The sequence below is a fragment of the Bombina bombina genome, chromosome 5 (assembly GCF_027579735.1).
Source record: "Bombina bombina isolate aBomBom1 chromosome 5, aBomBom1.pri, whole genome shotgun sequence".
In the NCBI taxonomy this organism is placed as follows: Eukaryota; Metazoa; Chordata; class Amphibia; order Anura; family Bombinatoridae; genus Bombina; species Bombina bombina.
In genome coordinates this window covers 755772253-755797748 of record NC_069503.1, presented here as the reverse complement: position 1 = coordinate 755797748, position 25496 = coordinate 755772253, and the positions used below count along the sequence as shown (strand labels likewise).

Genomic DNA, 25496 nt, shown 5'->3' with positions numbered 1-25496 from the left:
ATTCTTGGCGCGGACTTTTTGGCGCAAAAATTCTTTTCCGTTTCCGGCGTCATACGTGTCGCCGGAAGTTGCGTCATTTTTTTGACGTTATTTTGCGCCAAAGATGTCGGCGTTCCGGATGTGGCGTCATTTTGGCGCCAAAAGCATTTAGGCGCCAAATAATGTGGGCGTCTGATTTGGCGCTAAAAAATATGGGCGTCGCTTTTATCTCCACATTATTTAAGTCTCATTTTTTATTGCTTCTGGTTGCTAGAAGTTTGTTCTTGGCATTCTTTCCCATTCCTGAAACTGTCATTTAAGGAATTTGATAAATTTTGCTTTATATGTTGTTTTTTCTCTTACATATTGCAAGATGTCTCACGTTGCATCTGAGTCAGAAGATACTACAGGAAAATCGCTGTCTAGTGCTGGATCTACCAAAGCTAAGTGTATCTGCTGTAAATTTTTGGTAGCTATTCCTCCGGCTGTTGTTTGTATTGATTGTCATGACAAACTTGTTAATGCAGATAATATTTCCTTTAGTAAAGTACCATTGCCTGTTGCAGTTCCTTCAACATCTAAGGTGCAGAATGTTCCTGATAAGATATATATATATATATATATGAGATTTTGTTTCTGAATCCATAAAGAAGGCTATGTCTGTTATTTCTCCTTCTAGTAAACGTAAACAATCTTTTAAAACTTCTCTCCCTACAGATGAATTTTTAAATGAACATCATCATTCTGATTCTGATGACTCTTCTGGTTCAGAGGATTCTGTCTCAGAGGTTGATGCTGATAAATCTTCATATTTATGTAAAATGGAATTTATTCGTTCTTTACTTAAAGAAGTACTAATTGCTTTAGAAATAGAGGATTCTGGTCCTCTTGATACTAATTCTAAACATTTGGATAAGGTATTTAAAGCTCCTGTGGTTATTCCAGAAGTTTTTTCTGTTCCTAATGCTATTTCTGCAGTAATTTCCAAAGAATGGGATAAATTGGGTAATTCATTTACTCCTTCTAAACGTTTTAAGCAATTATATCCTGTGCCGTCTGACAGATTAGAATTTTGGGACAAGATCCCTAAGGTTGATGGGGCTATTTCTACCCTTGCTAAACGTACTACTATTCCTACGTCAGATGGTACTTCGTTTAAAGATCCTTTAGATAGGAAAATTGAATCCTTTCTAAGAAAAGCTTATCTGTGTTCAGGTAATCTTCTTAGACCTGCTATATCTTTGGCTGATGTTGCTGCAGCTTCAACTTTTTGGTTGGAAACTTTAGCGCAACAAGTAACACATCATGATTCTCATGATATTATTATTCTTCTTCAGCATGCTAATAATTTTATCTGTGATGCCATTTTTGATATTATCAGAGTTGATGTCAGGTTTATGTCTCTAGCTATTTTAGCTAGAAGAGCTTTATGGCTTAAAACTTGGAATGCTGATATGGCTTCTAAATCAACTCTACTTTCTATTTCTTTCCAGGGTAACAAATTATTTGGTTCTCAGTTGGATTCTATTATTTCAACTGTTACTGGTGGGAAAGGAACTTTTTTACCACAGGATAAAAAATCTAAAGGTAAAAGCAGGGCTAATAATCGTTTTCGTTCCTTTCGTTTCAACAAAGAACAAAAGCCTGATCCTTCATCCTCAGGAGCAGTTTCAGTTTGGAAACCATCTCCAGTCTGGAATAAATCCAAGCCAGCTAGAAAGGCAAAGCTTGCTTCTATGTCCACATGAAGGTGCGGCCCTCATTCCAGCTCAGCTGGTAGGGGGCAGGTTACGTTTTTTCAAGGAAATTTGGATCAATTCTGTTCACAATCCTTGGATTCAGAACATTGTTTCAGAAGGGTACAGAATTGGTTTCAAGATGAGACCTCCTGCAAAGAGATTTTTTCTTTCCCGTGTCCCAGTAAATCCAGTAAAAGCTCAAGCATTTCTGAATTGTGTTTCAGATCTAGAGTTGACTGGAGTAATTATGCCAGTTCCAGTTCCGGAACAGGGGATGGGGTTTTATTCAAATCTCTTCATTGTACCAAAGAAGGAGAATTCCTTCAGACCAGTTCTGGATCTAAAAATATTGAATCGTTATGTAAGGATACCAACGTTCAAGATGGTAACTGTAAGGACTATCTTGCCTTTTGTTCAGCAAGGGAATTATATGTCCACAATAGATTTACAGGATGCATATCTGCATATTCCGATTCATCCAGATCATTATCAGTTCCTGAGATTCTCTTTTCTGGACAAGCATTACCAGTTTGTGGCTCTGCCGTTTGGCCTAGCTACAGCTCCAAGAATTTTTACAAAGGTTCTCGGTGCCCTTCTGTCTGTAATCAGAGAACAGGGTATTGTGGTATTTCCTTATTTGGACGATATCTTGGTACTTGCTCAGTCTTTACATTTAGCAGAATCTCATACGAATCGACTTGTGTTGTTTCTTCAAGATCATGGTTGGAGGATCAATTTACCAAAAAGTTCATTGATTCCTCAGACAAGGGTAACCTTTCAGGGTTTCCAGATGGATTCAGTGTCCATGACTCTGTCTTTAACAGACAAGAGACGTCTAAAATTAATTTCAGCTTGTCGAAACCTTCAGTCACAATCATTCCCTTCGGTAGCCTTATGCATGGAAATTCTAGGTCTTATGACTGCTGCATCGGACGCGATCCCCTTTGCTCGTTTTCACATGCGACCTCTTCAGCTCTGTATGTTGAATCAATGGTGCAAGGATTACACAAAGATATCTCAATTAATATCTTTAAAACCGATTGTTCGACACTCTCTAACGTGGTGGACAAATCACCATCGTTTAATTCAGGGGGCTTCTTTTGTGCTTCCGACCTGGACTGTAATTTCAACAGATGCAAGTCTCACAGGTTGGGGAGCTGTGTGGGGATCTCTGACGGCACAAGGAGTTTGGGAATCTCAGGAGGTGAGATTACCGATCAATATTTTGGAACTCCGTGCAATTTTCAGAGCTCTTCAGTTTTGGCCTCTTCTGAAGAGAGAATCGTTCATTTGTTTTCAGACAGACAATGTCACAACTGTGGCATACATCAATCATCAAGGAGGGACTCACAGTCCTCTAGCTATGAAAGAAGTATCTCGAATTTTGGTTTGGGCGAAATCCAGCTCCTGTCTACTCTCTGCGGTTCATATCCCAGGTATAGACAATTGGGAAGCGGATTATCTCAGTCGCCAAACGTTGCATCCGGGCGAATGGTCTCTTCACCCAGAGGTATTTCTTCAGATTGTTCAAATGTGGGAACTTCCAGAAATAGATCTGATGGCGTCTCATCTAAACAAGAAACTTCCCAGGTATCTGTCCAGATCCCGGGATCCTCAGGCGGAGGCAGTGGACGCATTATCACTTCCTTGGAAGTATCATCCTGCCTATATCTTTCCGCCTCTAGTTCTTCTTCCAAGAGTAATCTCCAAGATTCTGAAGGAATGCTCGTTTGTTCTGCTGGTAGCTCCAGCATGGCCTCACAGGTTTTGGTATGCGGATCTTGTCCGGATGGCCTCTTGTCAACCGTGGACTCTTCCGTTAAGACCAGACCTTCTGTCTCAAGGTCCTTTTTTCCATCAGGATCTGAAATCCTTAAATTTAAAGGTATGGAGATTGAACGCTTAATTCTTGGTCACAGAGGTTTCTCTGACTCTGTGATTAATACTATGTTACAGGCTCGTAAATCTGTATCTAGAGAGATATATTATAGAGTCTGGAAGACTTATATTTCTTGGTGTCTTTCTCATCATTTTTCTTGGCATTCTTTTAGAATACCGAGAGTATTACAGTTTCTTCAGGATGGTTTAGATAAGGGTTTGTCTGCAAGTTCCTTGAAAGGACAAATCTCTGCTCTTTCTGTTCTTTTTCACAGAAAGATTGCTATTTTTCCTGATATTCATTGTTTTGTACAAGCTTTGGTTCGTATAAAGCCTGTCATTAAGTCAATTTCTCCTCCTTGGAGTTTGAATTTGGTTCTGGGGGCGCTTCAAGCTCCTCCATTTGAACCTATGCATTCATTGGACATTAAATTACTTTCTTGGAAAGTTTTGTTCCTTTTGGCCATCTCTTCTGCCAGAAGAGTTTCTGAATTATCTGCTCTTTCTTGTGAGTCTCCTTTTCTGATTTTTCATCAGGATAAGGCGGTGTTGCGAACTTCTTTTGAATTTTTACCTAAAGTTGTGAATTCCAACAACATTAGTAGAGAAATTGTGGTTCCTTCATTATGTCCTAATCCTAAGAATTCTAAGGAGAAATCGTTGCATTCTTTGGATGTTGTTAGAGCTTTGAAATATTATGTTGAAGCTACTAAATCTTTCCGAAAGACTTCTATTTGTCATCTTTTCCGGTTCTAGAAAAGGCCAGAAAGCCTCTGCCATTTCTTTGGCATCTTGGTTGAAATCTTTAATTCATCTTGCCTATGTTGAGTCGGGTAAAACTCCGCCTCAGAAAATTACAGCTCATTCTACTAGGTCAGTTTCTACTTCCTGGGTGTTTAGGAATGAAGCTTCGGTTGATCAGATTTGCAAAGCAGCAACTTGGTCCTCTTTGCATACTTTTACTAAATTCTACCATTTTGATGTATTTTCTTCTTCTGAAGCAGTTTTTGGTAGAAAAGTACTTCAGGCAGCGGTTTCAGTTTGAATCTTCTGCTTATGTTTTTCATTAAACTTTATTTTGGGTGTGGATTATTTTCAGCAGGAATTGGCTGTCTTTATTTTATCCCTCCCTCTCTAGTGACTCTTGTGTGGAAAGATCCACATCTTGGGTAGTCATTATCCCATACGTCACTAGCTCATGGACTCTTGCTAATTACATGAAAGAAAACATAATTTATGTAAGAACTTACCTGATAAATTCATTTCTTTCATATTAGCAAGAGTCCATGAGGCCCGCCCTTTTTTTGTGGTGGTTATGATTTTGTATAAAGCACAATTATTCCAATTCCTTATTTTATATGCTTTCGCACTTTTTTATCACCCCACTTCTTGGCTATTCGTTAAACTGAATTGTGGGTGTGGTGAGGGGTGTATTTATAGGCATTTTGAGGTTTGGGAAACTTTGCCCCTCCTGGTAGGAATGTATATCCCATACGTCACTAGCTCATGGACTCTTGCTAATATGAAAGAAATGAATTTATCAGGTAAGTTCTTACATAAATTATGTTTTCGTTTCAATAAAATACTAACGCCGCATTTTTTAGAGGGACCTGTACTATGAAAATGCTGTGTATATGTTTGTCCTAGGTATTTTGGTGTGCTTCCTTTTTTGAAATGGGTTTCTTTTTAAAAAAAAAAAAAAAAAAAAAAAAAAAAGTGTCAACCTGTCTTTTCGAAATATCTGAGAGAGCCTTTGATCTTTTACACGGGGAGTTGACGCCCTTGGCATTTTGAGACAGAAGAACTAGAGAGTGTGTCTTATTAGAATTATGACAAGGCATTATCTTGACAAAACTGCCTGCTAGACATATACATACGTAAACTTGTCAAATATACAGTGGTTGTGTAAATAGTGAGAACTATTTCCCATACTATATTATGGGCTGAACATGTATTATTCTTATACGAACAGTGAAAACAAACAACATTTCTATATATGATAATAGAATTAACACTTTGTGCGATAAATAACAATAGAAAAACAAAAACAAACTCATCTCTAAGTCTGAAATCAGACATAAAAAGAGATATAGCACTGAGGGGGAGAGTACAAACATATAGAGTCTTATATTTTGTTAATGTAAAGTTCTTGCTCATCCTAGATCACAGGTAGAGCTTATATGCATTTATCCTGGGGCAAATATTAGCTAGAACAGGGGTAACACATTACATCATACAGCGGTATACAGTCTCACATTGGATGTAAATGAGGTAAATACAATACCTGTCCTGGTATGCCTACTCAAAGACCATAGTCCGGAACAAATCACCAAACTGGTAGTCCCTGAATTCAGGCCTCAAAATAAACCAGCTGGAGATCTAATTCTTTGTCATTATCCTTTTACTCCTCTTCAGAGTTAGAAGAGTGACTGTCTCTTGGACTGGCTCTTGGCGAAGGCTGGCTCTTTTCTGGTTTATTTGTTGACGATGATGTTTTGTCTTTCTGAGGCATCTTGGTTTGCCATTTTTCAGGATGAATACTTGGCCTTTTAGTGCTTTTCTGTTGTTCCGTAGGCAGTGGCGCCAGATCCATTGAGTGATCTACGCCCAAATCTTTGCTAAAAGCTTTCATATCTTCGGTTTTATTGCATATCAATCTTCTATTGTCTTGTATCACCATAAGGTGAGTGGGAAAACCCCATCTGTATGGTATCTTCTTGTTACGAAGCAGAGTTGCCAGGGGGGGTGAATTCTATTCGGCGTTGCAACATTCTCGTTGAGATGTCTTGATAAATTTGTATGACATTACCTCGAAATCTCACAGGTTGTTGTCGTCGAGATTGGTTAAGAAGCATTTCTTTTTCAAGAAAAATTTTAAATCTGATGATGTCTCTAGGTGGAGCCTTGTCTGGGGGCTTAGGCCGGAGAGCCCTATGGGCCTGTAACCAAAGAAGGTTTTCTGTATACAATGTTTCTTTTAAGGCAGAGAAAAGGGCCTGAAGATATTCTGGATAGTCTCTTGGTAAGACGGATTCAGGGATACCTCTTAACCGCAAATTTTTCCTCCTATTCTCCAAATCATCTATTTTATCCATTAATGCTTCAATATTACCGTATTGTTCCGAGTATAAGCCGCTCCTGAATATAAGCCGCACCCTTAAAGTTTGGTGCCATTTTTAAGAAATAACCCTTACAGGCTGCCTCCTCTTAATCCACTCCTTCCCTCAAGCAGTGCCCACTACTCACACTATTACCACTACCCCTACCTTACATAAGCCTTCCCTCAGCCTCTCTCACCCCCTTCACACGCAGACCCCTGTTTAATCTCTTAGCCTTAGCCCTGACAGATACCCTAAGTCTCCTTACCCTCCTCCCTTGTACACACATAGCCCCCTCATAACCCTCACAGGCTGCTTACTTTTAACCCACTCCTTCCCTCAAGCAGTGCCCACTACTCACACTATTAACACTATCCCTACCTTACATAAGCCTCCCCTCAGCCCTTCTCACCAATCAGAGCCCCCTTTTTCCTCACACATCCCCCTCCTCATCAATCCTGACTCACCCTCCTTTAACAGGAGGAATTACCAGTACTATGGGGGCAAAAGTCTAAAAACTGTGCTCACACAAATTGTCCAGGGTGTGTCCGGACCCCTCCCTGCAACAGCGATTCAACCTAAGCCCCACCCGGACCTTTCACTGTAAGATACTGAGTATAGGCCGCACCCCTGATTTAGAGACTTACATTAGGGGAAAAAAGTGCGGCCTATACTCAGAACAATACGGTATCTCGTTGTGTGGAAGAGTCATTTTCAATACGGATGATGTCTTCTCTGATTTCTTCAGTATCTGCTTCAAGCATTTCTACTCTAGAACTCATAGATTGTATTTCTTGTTTGGGTTCTGTAAGCTCCTCTCTAAGGCAAGTTCTGAAGATATCTGATATCTCCTGTTTAGATGCAAAATGTGATAAGAGTGAGGCAGGAATTGGAGTGGTATCCTCTGATGCAGGGTCAGATGTAGGACCTTGAGATTGTGGGCTGGTAGAGGGTTTAGCTTTACAGTTAGAATTAGCTGTAGGTGAGTGTTCTGCAGTAAAATATGAAGGCATTGTGTGCGTTTTAGTTATTGGCAGTTTTCCTGTTTTATCAGCTTTAGCTGGTCTTCTGGACGCCATTTTAGGGGTGTGATACAATACTTCCAGTATCCCAATAGGTTAGATCAGTCTATGTTAGGGATATTAATATTTGTATTTGTCAGCACCTGTGTCCGAAGTTGTATAGGTTTGATTATATTTCAACCCCAGTGCTGCAAAGATATGCATTGTTTCACTTTACTGTGTTCTGCTCTATATGTATACTTTCCCACAATGCTGCGACCGACCTTCAAAATGGCCAACTACTCTAGAAAAACCTCCAGCAACTGATCTTGCTCCCAGCTCTGATCCCTGTTGCTAAGTATCTTTATAGCTGGTTCAGGCACCACCTTAAAAATAAACTTGTGTGTAAAGTCTTACCGCTGCTAAGTGTTGGGAGTTTCTGCTGTGCTCCCCTTGGCTCCCGGATTGTCACTCACTTAACCCCCGGTATCCGATGTCGTCCGGTCGACTATTTTGCAGTATAAACTGTATGGCCGAAGGTGTAGATGGCGCTGCCCTGGTTGTTATTTTTGGCAAGATGACGCCCGCATTGCGTTCAGCATGGACCTGCAGTTTTCATCTCTCAACCCTCCTCTACGGCCTGTGGCCCTGTGAGAGGTATCTCCAGACTCGGGTTATGTTCCCCTCTCCAGCTGCTATCTGTGTTGTGTGTAATAAAGGGTAGAAACAGCCCCAGGCAGTGATCTTAAGACTCTGTGCGGAGCTCCGGACTTATGTGACCATCGTGGTTGCTACCAAGCTCCGCCCCCCCACTTTCTGACTCTTAAAAGTATGACTGGCTCCTAATTCTTATTGTCTCCTAAATTTTAGTTGAAATTATTTTTATTGCAAATCATATAAAAAGATTACATCACATATTAGTCATATAGGTACAATCTCTTGCCCATCCCACCGCTTCAAGAAGAGATTTTCAGTTCCTTGCCTAGTAGGCTTGAGTTCATGTGATGCCAGAATGAAAAGAAAAAAAAAATAGAATTTTCACTTAGATTCAATCAAAATAGTCTGTATTCCTGTATGTCCATAGATATCATTGTAGCGTTCAACAGAAAAGAGGAGTGGATAACTTCTAAGAAGAAAAAATTTTAGACTTTGTGACAATACCACTATCCTCCTCTCCCATTAGCTCTCAAATACATAGATTGAATCCCTTTTCCTCCCAAATACAACTGATAACAATAAATACTAAACAACCAAACAAAAATAAACTTTAACTGTAACTTGCCTGTCTCAGCCGTCCACCTGCTGCAGATCCAGGGGGGAAGCCCCCCCATGTTGTACATGGGTCTTTCATAAACAGTAGGTGTCTTATGTCCCCTTGTAGCTATTATTTACTTTCTAAGTTCAATACTGTTTGTGTACTATTGCCCTTCTACTGTTGTATATTAATATCCTTTCAGAATCCAGTAATTCCATATCTTTAAGAACTGGTCATGGTTCCCTTGTATAAAAGAGGCTGATTCAGCCATCTTATGTGTAGCTTTGATCTTCTCTATTATTTCTCCCCATGTGGGGTCCCAGTCTTCCAGTATCTGGCCATACATATCCTGGTGGCTGTGCATAAGGTGCGTATGAATGTGTTTATAGCTTTGTTAAAGGGTTTGATGTATTCATTTAAAAGTGCTTGGGACATTGTCAAGTGTATATTTTCTGACAGGACCTCACTCAGTAATGTAGATAGCTTGTACCATATCTGTTGTATCTGTGGGCACTCCCACCACATATGTATGTATGTCCCCGTCGCTGTACACCCTCTATAGCAATGCTTGTTGCCCCTCTGATTATAGTGTGATGTGATTATTGGGGTGAGATACCACCTGAAGGTGGTCTTAATGCAGTTCTCTTTGAAATCTGCGCTAATCAGCCCCTTCCCTGCTGTATAAAAGGTTTCTTCCCATTCCTCTTTGGTCTGGACCTTATTCGTGTCTAGTTCCCATTTTTCCATTAACGGAGTCTTAGAACTGTTTGTAGCCGTCTGTATAGAGATGTATATGTGAGAAATAAGTTTTTTGTGTCTAATACTCGAACGGGAATAACGTTCTAGTATTGTCGGATTTTGAGTGGTAATGCGAGACATAGTTTTGGTAGTGGCTGATGCTACTTGTAAGTATAGAAACCAGTGCAGCTTTTCTGGGAGTATTTTCTCTTGTATTTGTTGAAATGTAGCCATTTTGCCTTTATGTAAGAAATCTGCCACCCTATAAAGCCCTTTGTTTTCCCCCTTTCCTATCTGCCCATGGAAATCTTGAGGCAGAAGAGTCCTAATTGGCCTTTTCAATGAGTCTAACGGTAGTAAACGTAAAGAGGTAGATAACGAACTCCATAGCGCCATCATCTCCCCCGTTACCATGGAGGTTTGTGGTTTTCTAGAGGTATGTCCCGTCTGCTCCCAAAGGATATCATCTGAGTGTTTGTATCCTGCTATTAGTGTTTCTATTTGGACCCATCTGACATCGCCTGGTTTTTTACCTAATAGGGTAGTCTGCGCTAGTCTTGCCGCTTGGTAGTAGTTTATTAAATTTGGAACCCCTACTCCTCCCAATTGCCTATGTCGCAGTAATGTTTGGGAAGGTATTCTAGCCTTTTTATTGCCTCTAATAAAGCCAATCAAGTCGGTCTGCAGTCTATTTAGATCCACTAAAGGGATTTTAATCGGTAAGGTCCTAAACATATATAAAAGTCTTGGGAGAGTATTCATTTTAATGGCCGATAATCGGCCATACCACGAAAAACTTCCGGCCTTCCAGGATTTTATCTCCTGTCTGATTGTCTTGTATAGTGGGACATAGTTCAATTTATATAGCTCTGTAATATCACTTGAGATAGATACTTCAGGGCTTCTTTTACCCATTTAAATGCGAAGTTAGTGTCAATTAATTTTTTTGTGTGGTTTGGAAGTGCGATAGGTAATGCCTCGCTCTTGTCTAAGTTGATTTTGTAACCGTAGATGAGTAGTTTTGAAGTATTTGATATAGGTGTGGGAGAGATATCAGCGGTTTAGTCAGGGTGAGGAGGACATCGTCGGCAAACAAAGATATTTTGAATTCCTCACTCCCCAACCTGACTCCGTGTACCTCAGGGTCTAGACGGATTATCGCTGCCAGCGGTTCTATACAGAGCGCGAACAGGAGTGGGGACAGGGGACAACCCTGCCTTGTACCATTTTGTATATTAATAAGTTTAGATTGATAGCCTGCCGCTCTGATATTTTCTGTGGGATGAGAATATAAGCTCCTAATAGCCTGTATAAATGGGCCCCGAAATCCCAGTCGGTCCAAAACCTCAAACATGAAGTCCCAGTCTATTCTGTCGAACGCCTTCTCCGCATCCAGAGATAGGACCAGAGAAGGCGTTCGCGTTTTGTGCAAGTAGTCCACCAGGGAGATCATACGTCTAGTATTATCTGGGGCCTCTCTATCCAGGATAAATCCCACCTGGTCTGCGTGGACCAGGCCAGGTAAGTGTACTTTAAGCCTGTTTGCTAAAATTTTCGTAAATATCTTTATATCTTGGTTGATTAATGATATAGGTCTATAACTCTGACACAACTTTGGATTCCGACCCGGCTTAGGGATCACCACTATCTTAGCTTGCAGGATTTCCTTTGGGATTTCCTTGCCTTGTAAGATGTCATTACAGAGTGACACCACATGTGGGACTAAGGTGGATTTAAAAAGTTGATAATATTCTCCTGGGAACCCATCAGGACCCACTGCCTTTCCAGGCTTCAGTTCCTTGATAGCGTTGAGTACTTCCCTGGTGGACACCGCTGCATTCAGTTCATCCCTGACACTACTGTCTATAGGCTTAAGTTTTGCGTCATCTTGGAATTTGTGCGTCAATTGCTTAGTGCGGTCATTGTGGGTCGTTTTTTCTCCGTCATATAAATGTGCGTAATATTGGGCAAAGCTGTCCGCTATCTCCTGAGGGTTTGAAGTGTATGTGCCATCCGATTTCTGTAGTTGTGGTATGGTAAAGGATTTAGTCTTCTCTCTAAGTTTATGTGCTAAGTATCTGTCAGGTTTGTTAGCATAGAGGAAGTATTGTGCTTTCAGTCTGTGTGCTGCTCTAATAGCCGCTTTGTTCATAATAGTTGCTAATTCTGATCTTTTAGTCTGTAGCTTCTGAAAGACTTCAGTCTCTAGGTTCTGTTGATGTAGTTTAGTGAGCCTGTCTATCTGAGTCTGGAGAGAGTCAATCTGTTGTCTATTCGTCCTGGAGAGGATTGCTTTTTCTTTAATGAGTAAGCCACGGATAAAGGGTTTGTGCGCTGCCCAGGGGTTAATTGGATTGGAGGTGGATCCCTTATTCATTTCCCAAAATTCAGATAAAGCCTGGGTAATGGATTTGCATACGTTTGGGTTTTGTAAGATATAAGGGTCATAGGTCCAAGAACGTGTGGTACTAACATAAAATGTCTCTGATATTTATTTGGACTATGGAATGATCCGACCAAGCGCATGCATGTATTGTGGAGGATAACAAGTCTGGAATCCATACCTGACTCAAATAGATATAGTCTAATTTGGAGTAAGTCTTGTGTGCATGAGAGTAGTAGGTGTAGTCTGTGGTCTTGCCATATAGCGTGTCCCAAGTTATGTGAGGAGAGGGTCTCCTTAATCTTTTTAATCATTGAATTGTGCCTCATCTGTTTCTGAGTTAGCTTTGGTTTATTCGTGTCTTGAAAGGCATGCATTGAGATATTGAAACCCCCCCCCTAGTAGGATCCGAACTTGTGACCATTGAGTCAATAAATAGGCGATATGGGAAAAAAAGGAGATTTGAGTCTCATTGGGGGCATATATGTTGCATAGGATTATTTGTTTGTCCCTTAATCTTCCTCTCAGAATCAAAAACCTTCCCTCTGGGTCCCCAATAGTCTGCTCCACTAAAAAACCTAAAGAGTGGTGTAAGAGGATTGATACCCCCCTTTTTTTTGTATCAGTGGTAGAGTGATAGTGTTGGGTATAATTTTTGGACCAATATTTTGGTATTACTTCCTTTGTAAAATGTGTCTCTTGTAGATATATATGATGTGTGTCTCTTGTAGATATATATGATGTTAGCCTTCAGTTTAGAGTATTGAGTCAAAGCCATCCTACGTTTAAGGTCTGTGTTGAGGCCCCTTACGTTGTGTGTAATCAGTCTTATGTCCCCCGTCATCACTTACATCTTGAGGTGGGGGCTCCCCCCCCGGCTCTGCCAGCAAGTCCTTTACAGCGGGCCACAGACATTGCACATAGACATTTCTTTATCTGAACTTCTTGTACGAGCAGGTGAAACAGCATGAGAGAATAGGCATGAAAAACAAAAACAAATTTGTCAGTAAACAATAACATTTTCAACAAATGATGTTGAGTAACCAAAAAGAGAATCCCCTCCCCCCTCCCCCCTTCCCATACAAACAACATGTGAGTACTTAATATCCCCACTGCATGTTAGAATATTTAGAGCAAAAAATAATTTTTAACTTGTTACACTACATAGGATAACAACTATCTAGACTTAAGTTGCCTTATCTTTCAACGATTGATGTCCAAGTCCTTGCAACCAAAACATCAATCCTATGCTCTGTAGCCCTTCATAGGCAGTCTTTTATCTTAATTTCTTATAGGTGGAGTTAAGAGCAACATAGCAACGTGCCGTTGCATATTGGCCACTTGGGCCGAGACAGAAAAGAGCAAGTAAAGTGGCATCTCATTCAGTTATTCTTGTCCAGTTTAAACCAGAAATTAAACGCCTTATAGTAATCTGTTTCATGTTAGTCACTATGTCTTGGCTTTCTTTTTGGACACCTTCACCCACTTTTGTCTTTGTGATTGCCCTGAACCTGAAGATTGTTGTGGCATCTCTGCCGTATTGTTCAGCTGCGGCAATTCTGGAGTTTCCAGTTGCAGACTGTTGCAGATTGCTGGAATCTCTGTTGGGTCTTTTAGACTAAGCGTTTTGCCTTTGTGTAGTATATATAGATTGAAAGGGAATCCCCACCGATATATTATTTGGTGTTTCTCCAACATAGGTGTGTCCGGTCCACGGCGTCATCCTTACTTGTGGGATATTCTCTTCCCCAACAGGAAATGGCAAAGAGCCCAGCAAAGCTGGTCACATGATCCCTCCTAGGCTCCGCCTTCCCCAGTCATTCTCTTTGCCGTTGTACAGGCAACATCTCCACGGAGATGGCTTAGAGTTTTTTGGTGTTTAAATGTAGTTTTTATTCTTCAATCAAGAGTTTGTTATTTTAAAATAGTGCTGGTATGTACTATTTACTCTGAAACAGGAAAGAGATGAAGATTTCTGTTTGTAAGAGGAAAATGATTTTAGCAACCGTTACTAAAATCGATGGCTGTTTCCACACAGGACTGTTGAGAGGAATTAACTTCAGTTGGGGGAAGCAGTGAGCAGACTTTTGCTGCTTGAGGTATGACACATTTCTAACAAGACTCGGTAATGCTGGAAGCTGTCATTTTCCCTATGGGAACCGGTAAGCCATTTTCTTTGTTTAAGTAAAAGAATAAAGGGCTTCATTAGGGCTTAAAAAACTGGTAGACATTTTTCTGGGCTAAAACGATTACTTTACTAAGTATATTTGGCAGATTATTACTTTTAATAGTTGTTAAATCTTGGGGATTGTTTTAATAAAAACGGCAGGCACTGTATTGGACACCTTTTTCACTGGGGGCCTTTTCTAGTCATAGACAGAGCCTCATTTTCGCGCCTCTAATGCGCAGTTGTTTTTGGAAAGCATGGCATGCAGATGCATGTGTGAGGAGCTAAGAACCACTGAAAAAGCTTATAGAAGGCATCATTTGGTATCGTATTCCCCTCTGGGCTTGGTAAGGTCTCAGCAAAGCAGATACCTGGGACTGTATAGGGGTTAAATGTAAAAACGGCTCCGGTTCCGTTATTTTAAGGGTTAAAGCTTTCAAATTTGGTGTGCAATACTTTTAAGGCTTTAAGTTACTGTGGTGAAATTTGAACAATTCCTTCATACTTTTTCACATATTCAGTAATAAAGTGTGTTCAGTTTAAAATTTAAAGGGACAGTAACGGTTTTATTGTAAAACGTTTTTTGTGCTTTGTTAACAAGTTTAAGCCTGTTTAACATGTCTGAACCATCAGATAACTCTTTTTTATTTTAGATGCCGCTTTGCAATTAGCTAGATTAGCGGCGAATAATTCAGGGTTTGCTATCGTGGCGCGCAGAGCGCTTTTGCTTAACATCCCTTTCAAGGGTAAAACACTGTTTGGCCCTGACTTGAAAGAGATTATTTCAGACATCACTGGGGGAAAGGGCCACGCCCTCCCACAGGATAGGTCTTTTAAGGCTAAAAATAGGCCAAATTTTCGTCCCTTTCGCAGAAACGGACCAGCCTCAAATTCTACACCCTCTAAGCAAGAGGGTAATACTTCTCAAACCAAGCCAGCCTGGAGGCCGATGCAAGGCTGGAACAAGGGTAAGCAGGCCAAGTCACCTGCCACTGCTACCAAAACAGCATGAAGTGTTGGCCCCCGATCTGGGAAGGATCTGGTGGGGGGCAGACTTTCTCTCTTTGCTCAGGTTGGGGCAAGAGATGTTCAGGATCCTTGGGCGCTAGAAATAGTTTCTCAAGGTTATCTCCTGGAATTCAGGGAACTCCTCCCAAGGGGAAGGTTCCACGGGTCTCAATTATCTTCGAACAGGCATTCTTACACTGTGTAGAAGACCTGTTAAGCATGGGAGTGATTCATCCTGTTCCATTAGGAGAACAAGGGATGGGTTTTTACTCCAACCTGTTCATAATTCCCAAATAAGAGGGAACATTCAGACCTATTTTAGATCTCAAGATTCTAAACAAGTTTCTAAGGGTTTCATCATTCAAAATGGAAACCATTCGAACGATCCTTTCTACCATCCAGGAAGGTCAATTCATGACCACGGTGGACTTAAAGGATGCGTACCTACGTATTCCTATCCACAAGGAACATTTTCGGTTCCTAAGGTTCGCCTTTCTGGACAAGCATTACCTGTGGCACTTCCATTCGGATTAGCCACTGCTCCAAGGATTTTCACAAGGGTACTAGGGTCCCTTCTAGCGGTGCTAAGACCAAGGGGCATTGCAGTAGTACCTTACTTGGACGACATCCTGATTCAGGTGTCGTCTCTGTCAAAAGCAAGGGCTCATACGGACATTGTCCTAGCCTTTCTCAGATCTCACAGGTGGAAAGTGAACATAGAAAAAAGTTCTCTGTCCCCGTCAACAAGAGTTCCCTTCTTGGGAACAATAATAGTTTCCTTAGAAATGAAGGTTTTTCTGACAGAGGCCAGAAAATCAAAACTTCTAAGCTCTTGTCAGGTACTTCATTCTGTTCTTATTCCTTCCATAGCGCAGTCCATGGAAGTAATAGGGTTGATGGTTGCGGCAATGGACATAGTTCCTTTTGCACGAATTCATCTAAGACCATTGCACCTGGGCATGCTCAGACAGTGGAATGGGGATTATACAGTCTTGTCTCCGACGATACAAATAGATCAAATAACCAGAGATTCACTCCGTTGGTGGCTGACCCTGGACAACCTGTCACAGGGAATGAGCTTCCGCAGACCAGAATAGGTCATTGTCACGACCGACGCCAGTCTGGTGGGCTGGGGCGCGGTCTGGGAACCCCTGAAAACTCAGGGTCTATGGTTTCGGGAAGACTCTCTTCTCCCGATAAACATAATGGAACTGAGAGCGATATTCAATGCTCTCAAGGCTTGGCCTAGACTAGCAAAGGCCAAATTCATAAGGTTTCAATCAGTCATCATGACGACTGTTACATATATCAACCATCAGGGGGTAACAAGGAGTTCCCTGGCGATGGAGGAGCATCCGGGGGAGTGGGAACTCCATCTGGAAATCTTTGCCCAAATAACTCAATTATGGGGCATTCCAGACTTGGTTCTGATGGCCTCTCGTCAGAACTTCATGGTCCCTTGTTACGGGTCCAAATCCAGGGATCCCAAGGCGACTCTATTGGATACAATAGTAGCACCTTGGATCTTCAACCTAGCTTATGTATTCCCACCGTTTCCTCTCATTCCCAGGCTGGTAGCCAGGATCAATCTGGAGAGGGCTTCGGTGACCTTGATAGTTCCTGTGTGGCCACGCAGGACTTGGTATGCAGACCTGGTGAATGTGTCATCGGCTCCACCATGGAAGCTACCTTTGAGACAGGACCTTCTTATTCAGGGTCCATTTGAACATCCGAATCTTGTTTTCCTCCAACTGACTGCTTGGAGTTTGAACGCTTGATTTTATCAAAGCGTGGGTTTTCAGATTCTGTAGTAGATACTCTTATTCAGGCTAGAAAGCCTGTAACTAGAAAAATTTACCATAATATATGGAAAAAATATATCTGTTGGTGTGAATCTAAAGGATTCCCATGGAACAAGATAAAAATTCCTAAGATTCTTTCCTTTCTACAAGAAGGTTTGGAGAAAGGATTTTCTGCGAGTTCTCTGAAGGGACAGATCTCTGCTTTATCTGTTTTACTTCACAAAAGGCTGGCAGCTGTGCCAGACGTTTAAGCGTTTGTTCAGGCTCTGGTTAGAATCAAGCCTGTTTACAGACCTTTGACTCTTCCCTGGAGTCTTAATCTAGTTCTTTCAGTTCTTCAAGGGGTTCCGTTTGAACCCTTACATTCCATAGATATTAAGTTATTATCTTGGAAAGTTTTGTTTTAGGTTGCAATTTCTTCTGCTAGAAGAGTTTCAGAGTTATCTGCTCTGCAGTGTTCTCCGCCCTATCTGGTCCATGCAGATAAGGTGGTTTTTACGTACTGAGCCTGGTTTTCTTCCGAAGGTTGTTTCCAACAAAAATATTAACCAGGAGATAGTTGTACCTTCTTTGTGTCCGAATCCAGTTTCATAGAAGGAACGTTTGTTACACAATTTGGACGTTGTCCGTGCTCTAAAATTCTATTTAGATGCTACAAAGGATTTCAGACAAACATCTTCCTTGTTTGTTGTTTATTCTGGTAAAAGGAGAGGTCAAAAAGCAACTTCTACCTCTCTATCTTTTTGGCTTAAAAGCATCATCAGATTGGCTTATGGGACTGCCGGACGGCAGCCTCCTGAAAGAATCACAGCTCATTCCACTAGGGCCGTGGCTTCCACATGGGCCTTTAAGAACGAGGCTTCTGTTGATCAGATATGTAAGGCAGCGACTTGGTCTTCACTGCACACTTTTACCAAATTTTACAAATTTGATACTTTTGCTTCTTCTGAGGCTATTTTTGGGAGAAAGGTTTTGCAAACCGTGGTGCCTTCCATCTAGGTGACCTGATTTGCTCCCTCCCATCATCCGTGTCCTAAAGCTTTGGTATTGGTTCCCACAAGTAAGGATGACGCCGTGGACCGGACACACCTATGTTGGAGAAAACAGAATTTATGCTTACCTGATAAATTACTTTCTCCAACGGTGTGTCCGGTCCACGGCCCGCCCTGGTTTTTTAATCAGGTCTGATGATTTATTTTCTTTAACTACAGTCACCACGGTATCATATGATTTCTCCTATGCAAATATTCCTCCTTTACGTCGGTCGAATGACTGGGGAAGGCGGAGCCTAGGAGGGATCATGTGACCAGCTTTGCTGGGCTCTTTGCCATTTCCTGTTGGGGAAGAGAATATCCCACAAGTAAGGATGACGCCGTGGACCGGACACACCGTTGGAGAAAGTAATTTATCAGGTAAACATAAATTCTGTTTTCCTCAGAAGGGTGGTAAGTGGTCTCAGGTAGCTTCTTCTTTGAAGTGTTTTGACACACAGGTCTTGAAAAAATTGAATAACTGTCCCTTGAAATTTAAATGTAGGATTTTTCCTTGCAGCTACGAGAATTGCTTCTTTTTCTGGGAATCTGAAAAATTTAATCACCACATCTCTCGGTGGAGCATCTTCTTTCGGTTTGGCTCGTAAGGCCCTGTGAGCTCTTTCTAGTTGATATTTGCCATCATCCACATCTACTGTGATCGCCTGAAAGAGCTGGTGTAAATAGTTGGGCAATTCATCTGCAGTTACCGTTTCAGGGATTCCCTTCAGCCTCAAATTGCACCTTCTGCTTCTGTTTTCTAGATCTTCCAATTTATCTTGGATGTCATGCATCTCTTGCTGATGTGTAGATAAACTTTGGTTGAGTGTAGTTAAATCTTCAGTTATGGAGGCTTCTGATTCCTCTAATGTGGCCACTCTAGAGCCTAATTCTGTGATGTCTTGCTTAATTTCTGCTAAGCTGTTGGTGACCATATTCTGAAATGAGTCAAATTTGTCCCAGAGCTTGTCGATGTTCTTGCTAATGTCTTGTTTGGATACCAGGGTCTTAAGATCAGCCCTTGTGACGGGTGCAGTTCCATCCTCAGCAATCTGGGAGTCTGTTTCAGAGTCTGCATCTTCTTCTGTGATGCTGCCAGTGTTTTTTTCTCCTCTCAACGGTTTGAAGAATAAAGTAGCTGCCGGGGTTTTGGGCCCTTGAGAGGATTTGTTTTGTTTCCTGGCCGACATCTTGGGTGCGAGTTGTAAACTAGCTTAATGTAGTCCTCCAAGTTTAGATTTGAGGGATGTGTTAGTGCGTAGCTTGCGATTATAATCAATCTTGCGGCAAGGGGTGTGTATGCTGGGTATACCGCGTTGGTATTTAGATGTGTCTGTGCAGCTATAATGTGGTTGGGTTGCTGAACAACTGTCTCCTTAATTATATATTCACTGTCTAGTCAGCGTGGTTGCTGATAGTTTTGTCTATCTGTGCATAAGTAACTTAGATTTCAGCAAATAGCCTGATATTCATGTCAATGCTATCGTAGAAATGTGGCATGCAGAGTTAAATTCTTATTCACCTTTTTGTTGCCCTTTAATAAAGCAGGTTATTTGGTCTTTTACTTTTAGCTTTGAATTTCTTTCTGCATTCAGCTATGCTGTACTTCCTTAGATGTTTCCACCTTTATGTTCCCTTCCCTCTCCTCTGTATATACGCACACTATTGCGACTCAATTCCCCCTCAGTGGCTTATTACTGTTCTGAAGTATGCTTTTGTTAAGATCATTTATCACTGTACTGCAGAATTTGCCTTCTTAAGTCGTTTGCAGGGGAAAGAGAAACAACAAAAAAAAAACAGCAGTTCCGTTTTTGAAGAAAAGAGAGGTGGGGGGTTAAACTTATGCGTGTATTGGGTGAATGTTCTGGTTTTAGCCACAGATAGCTGTCTCTGTATGTACCAACTTCATAGTGAGCAGATAACATGCGGTTCTTTACTGGCCTGAGATATTATATAGTAATACACACCCCTGTTATTTAATTGTTTGTTGCTTCATTTTCCCCACAACATTTTAAGCATAGTCGTGCCTAGGAGGGCCTTACTTGTATGTCGGGTCATATCCTTGTGTCCGGTGCATTTGGGTCTCCTGTGTCATTAGCAGCGCAAACGGCTTGTCTGTAAGTGCCTCCTGTGTATCGGGAGTTGCGCCACGTGGGTAAGATGGCGGCGTGCACCTCGCCGCTCCGGTTACTGTTAGGTACTGTGTGCGTCCCAAATGTTTAAATCAGGTGCCAGCCTTCATGCTTTTGGAGTCACCTCTCCTTTAGTAGCTCTCCCTCCAGTTTTGAGAACTTCAATTGCTCAGTTTAGTGGTAGTTTTGAGCAGTGTGCTACGGAGCTCCTGGGTTACAGCTCCATCTTAGTGCGGCTTCAAGCTCCGCCGGCTCCTAAATTTTAAATGGATTTGTCAACCGCTGATTTAAATACTAAAGGGACATGAAACCAAATGTATCTTTCTTTTGTGATTCAAATTGGGTAGCTTTTCAATTTACTTCTATTTAATCTGCTTCAGTCACCTTGTATCCTTTTGTTGTAAAGCATACCTAGGTAAGCAATGCACTACTGGGAGCTAGCTGCTGATTGTTGGCTGCACATATGTCTCTCGTTGGCTCACGAGATGTTTTCAGCTAGAACCCAGTTGTTCATTGCTGCTCCTTCAACATACACCCAAGATAATGAAGTAAATTTGATAATACAAGTAAACTGGACATTTGTTTGCTGTATCTAAATCATGAAAGAACATTTTTGGATTTCATGTACCTTTTTAAGAGAACTTTTGATACTGTAAATAATTTATTCCCATTTAAATTGTGACATATGAAGTTCTAATCAAGTACTTTTATTTTGTGATGTCTGAGGTTTATTGCACACCACAGAGATGTGTGTATGGGTCAGATTTTCTCTTTATCCTTGATTTTTCCTCACAGGTAATCTTGAGTTATTTGTGTACTGATGCAGACAAGGAGGGTAAACTGTATGTAAGGAGAACAACCTTAAAACGTCAAGGACACTTTTGATTAAAGGGACATGAAACCCAAAATTTTTTCTTTCATGATTTAGAAAGAACATGCAACTTTTGAATTTACTTCTAATATCTAGTTTTCTTAATTCTCTTGATATCCTTGGTTGCAAAGCATATCTCAGTAGCTGCTGATTGGTGGCTGCACATAGATGCCTTGCGTGATTGGCTCAACCATGTGCATTTCTATTTCTTCAAGCATATCTAAAGAATGAAGCAAATTTAGATAATAAAAGTACATTGGAATGTTGTTTAAAAAATTGTATTGTCTATCTGAATCGCAAAAGAAAACGTGGGCTTTATCTCCCTTTTAATATCCTATCATTGACACAGTGCTTTTGTTTTTACTGACTGCTTTATTTTTAGTTTTTTTATTTATATTTTTTGACACTTTTTGTGAAATTAGTTTTTATTTGATTGGTTTAGGAAAACATATATTACTATGGACTATTTTCCAAATTGCCATACAACATACTAAATCGTATATTTTACTATGATGCCTCACAAAGTAACAATGTTTTGTAATGCTTGACAGATTTAATTGGGTTTATTTAAGTATTATTTCTTTCTTAAGACACAGGGTGTGTCCACTGAATCATCAATTACTGTTGGGAATATCACTCCTTGTCAGCAGGAGGAGGCAAAGAGCACCACAGCAAAGCTAAGTATCACTTCCCTTCCCCAACCCCTGGTCATTCTCTTTGCCTTCAGTGCAAGGAGAAGGTGGAATTTTGGTGTCTGATTAAGATTCTTCTGTTTCCTTTCTGCCTAAAGACACAAAGAACAAATCAAAAGGACGTCGGAGTAATTTGCGTTTCTTTTGAAATTTCAGATCTAAGTCTTCCCGATCCTATACCAAGCAGGAGCAGTCCAAGCCCGCATGGAAGCCCAGTCAGTCTTGGAACAAGGGGAAGCAATCTAAGAAGCCTGCAGCTGAATCTAAGTCAGCATGAAGGGTCTGCCCCGATCCAGGATCGGATCAAGTGGGGGCAGACTCTCAATTTTCTCTAGTTTGGAAATGAGATGTCGTCTGAGACCCTTGGGCAGTGGACCTTGTTTCCCAGCGTTACAAGTTAGAGTTCAAGACTTTTTCCCTCCAAGGGGCAGATTCCACCTCTCAAGATTGTCTGTAGACCATATAAAAAGAGAGGTGTTCTTGAAATGTGTACAGGATCTTTCCCTCTTGGGAGTTCTAGTTCCAGTCCCAATACAGGAACAGGGTCTCTGGTTTTACTCCAACCTGTTTGTGGTTCCCAAAAAGAGGGAACTTTCAGGCCCATTCTAGATCTAAAATTACTCAACAAATTTCTCAAAGTTCCGTACTTCAAGATGGAGACTATCCGTTCCATTCTTCCTTTTGGTTCAGGAGGGTCAATTCATGACAACCATAGACCTGAAGGATGCGTACCTACATGTTCCCATTCACAGGGATCATCACAAATTTCTGAGATTTGCCTATCTGGACAAACACTTTCAATTTGTAGCGCTTCCATTTGGCCTTGCCACAGCTCCCAGGATTTTCTCAAAGGTCCTGGGAGCTCTGTTGGCAGTAATTTGGTCCCGGGGAATTGCAGTGGCGCCCTATCTGGACGACATTCTGGTTCAGGCGCCATCTTTACAACTAGCAGAATCTCATACAAAGATCTTGTTGTCTTTTCTTCGTTCCCACGGTTGGAAGGTCAATTTGGACAAAAGTTCTCTTGTTCCGACTACAAGAGTGATCTTCTTAGGGACGGGAGGTCAGAAGAGCCAAGAATAATTCCGCTTGCCTGTCCCTACAGTCGGCGGTACGACCATCAGTAGCCCAATGCATGGAGGTAATTTTATTTAATGGTGTCTTCCATGGACATAGTTCCCTTTTCCAGATTCCATTTGAGACCTCTTCAGCTATGCATGCTCGCTCAATGGAACAGGGATTATACAGATCTATCTCAGAAGATAGTTCTGGATCAATCGACAAGAGGCTCTCTTCCTTGGTGGCTATCTCAAGAACATCTGTCTCAGGGGACGTGTTTTCAGGAACAATCTTGGGTAATTCTGACCATGGACGCCAGTCTGATGGGTTGGTGAGCAGTCTGGGACTCGTTGAAGGCACAGGGACTTTGGTCTCAGGAGGAATCTGCTCTCCCCATAAACATTCTGGAGTTGAGAGTGATCTTCAATGCCTTGATGGCTTGGCCTCAGCTGGCCCTAGCCCGATTTATCAGGTTCCAGACGGACAACATAAGTTCAGTGGCCTTCATCAACCACCAAGAGGGAACATGGAGTTCCTTAGCTATGAAGGAGGTGGCACGGATCATCCAGTGGGCGGAGGTTCACAATTGCTGTCTATCTACCATCCACATTCCAGGAGTAGCCAATTGGGAAGCGGATTTTCTGAGCAGACAGACTTTCCATCCTGGGGAGTGGGAACTCCATCTGGAGGTGTTCTCAAAGTTAACAACCAAATGGGGGTTACCAGAATTGGATCTGATGGCGTCTCGTCAGAACACCAAGCTCCCAAAGTACGGTTCGAGGTCGAGAGATCCTTTCTGATAGATGCTCTGGCAGTTCCTTGGAACTTCAGGTTGGCATATCTCTTCCCTCCATTTGCTTTCCTTCCGCGAGTCATCGCTCGGATCAAGCAGGAGAGAGCATCAGTGATTCTAATTGCTCCTGCATGGCCCTGAAGGATCTGGTATGCAGATCTAGTGGAGATGTTGTCTCTACCCCTGGAGACTACCGCTGAGGAAGGACCTTCTGCTTCAGGGGTCCTTCCTTCATCCAAATCTCGTTTCTCTGAAGCTGACTGCTTGATTTTAGCTAAGCGTGCATTTTTCAAACCAGTCATTGAGACCATGGTTCAGGCTTGTAAGCCTGTCACTAGAAAGATTTACCATAAGATATGATGTAAATATCTTTATTGGTGTGAGTCTAAGGGATATTCTTGGAGTAACATCAGGATCCCAAGGATCTTATCTTTTCTCCAGGAAGGCCTTGAGAAAGGGTTCTGTCAGTACCATCAAGGGTCAGATTTCTGCTCTATCCATTCTGCTGCACAAGCGTCTGTTGGACGTACCAGATGTACAATCCTTTTGTCAGGCCTGTGTTTCAATCAGTTGCTCCACCTTGGAGCCTTAACCTTGTTCTTAAAGTTTTACACAGGATCCGTTTGAGCCTATGCATTCCATAGATATTAAGTTACTATCTTGGAAGGTTTTGTTTCTTACTGCTATTTCTTCTGCTCGGAGGGTTTCAGAACTCTCAGCTTTGCAGTGTGATTCTCCTTATCTCATATTTCATACAGATAAGGCAGTTCTCTGTACCAAGTTTGGTTTCCTTCCTAAGGTTGTTTCGGACAGAAATATTAATCTGGAAATTGTTGTTACTTCTTTGTCCTAATCCTCCTTCTCATAAGGAACGTTTGTTGCACAACTTAGATGTTGTGCGGACTCTTAAATGTTATTTGCAGGCAACTAAGGATTTTCGTCAGTCTTCTGCATTGTTTGTTTGCTTTTCTGGGAAACGTAAAGGACAGAAAGCTACTGCCACTTCACTTTCTCTTCTGGTTGAGAAGTATTATTCGCTTGGCGTATGAGACTGCTGGACAGCAGCCCCCTGAGAAAATTGCAGCTCATTCCACTAGGGCTGTTTCTTCTTCTTGGGCCTTCAAGAATTAGGCCTCTGTGGAACAGATTTGCAAGGCTGCGACTTGGTCTTCTTTGCACACTTTTTCAAAATTCTATAAATTTGATACTTTTGCCTCTCCTGAGGCCTCTTTTGGGAGAAAGCTTCTTCAAGCAGTGGTGCCTTCAGTTTAGGTTGCCATCTTGTCCCTCCCTCATCATCTGTGTCCTCTAGCTTGGGTATTGATTCCCAACAGGAATTGATGATTCCGTGGACTCACTGTGTCTTGAGAAAGAAAACAAAATTTATGCTTACCTGATAAATTTATTTCTTGACACTGTGAGTCTACGGCCCCCCTTTTTTCAGACAGGTTTTTTTTTAAAATATAAACCTTAGACATCTCTACACCTTGTGTTATTTCCTTTCTCTCCTTTTCCTTCGGTCGACTGACTGGGGGTTGTGGGAAGGGAAGTGATACTTAACAGCTTTGCTGTGGTGCTCTTTGCCGCCTCCTGCTGGCCAGGAGTGATATTCCAAACAGTAACTGATTCCGTGGACTCACCATATCAAGAAATACATTTATCAGGTAATCATAAATTTTGTTTTTTGTCTAACTTTATAGTGTACTACTGATCCATTAGTTTTACTCTTCCTTCTGAGCTTTGCAGTGTAACAAATTAATATAACCCACCATAAACTTAAATATTTCCTTTATCTTGGGCATTGACAGTATAAAATGTGATCAACAGTTGTGTTAAGTGATGCCTTAAACACTTTGTGTTGTTACTTTTT

The 25496-nt window shown here is 41.5% G+C and overlaps 1 protein-coding gene across 1 annotated transcript in view; it reads left to right on the top strand.

Annotated features, from left to right (window-relative positions):
• Window positions 1-25496, top strand: part of CTDP1 (CTD phosphatase subunit 1) — a 750130-nt gene that overhangs the window by 47429 nt on the left and 677205 nt on the right. The window lies entirely within an intron of this gene.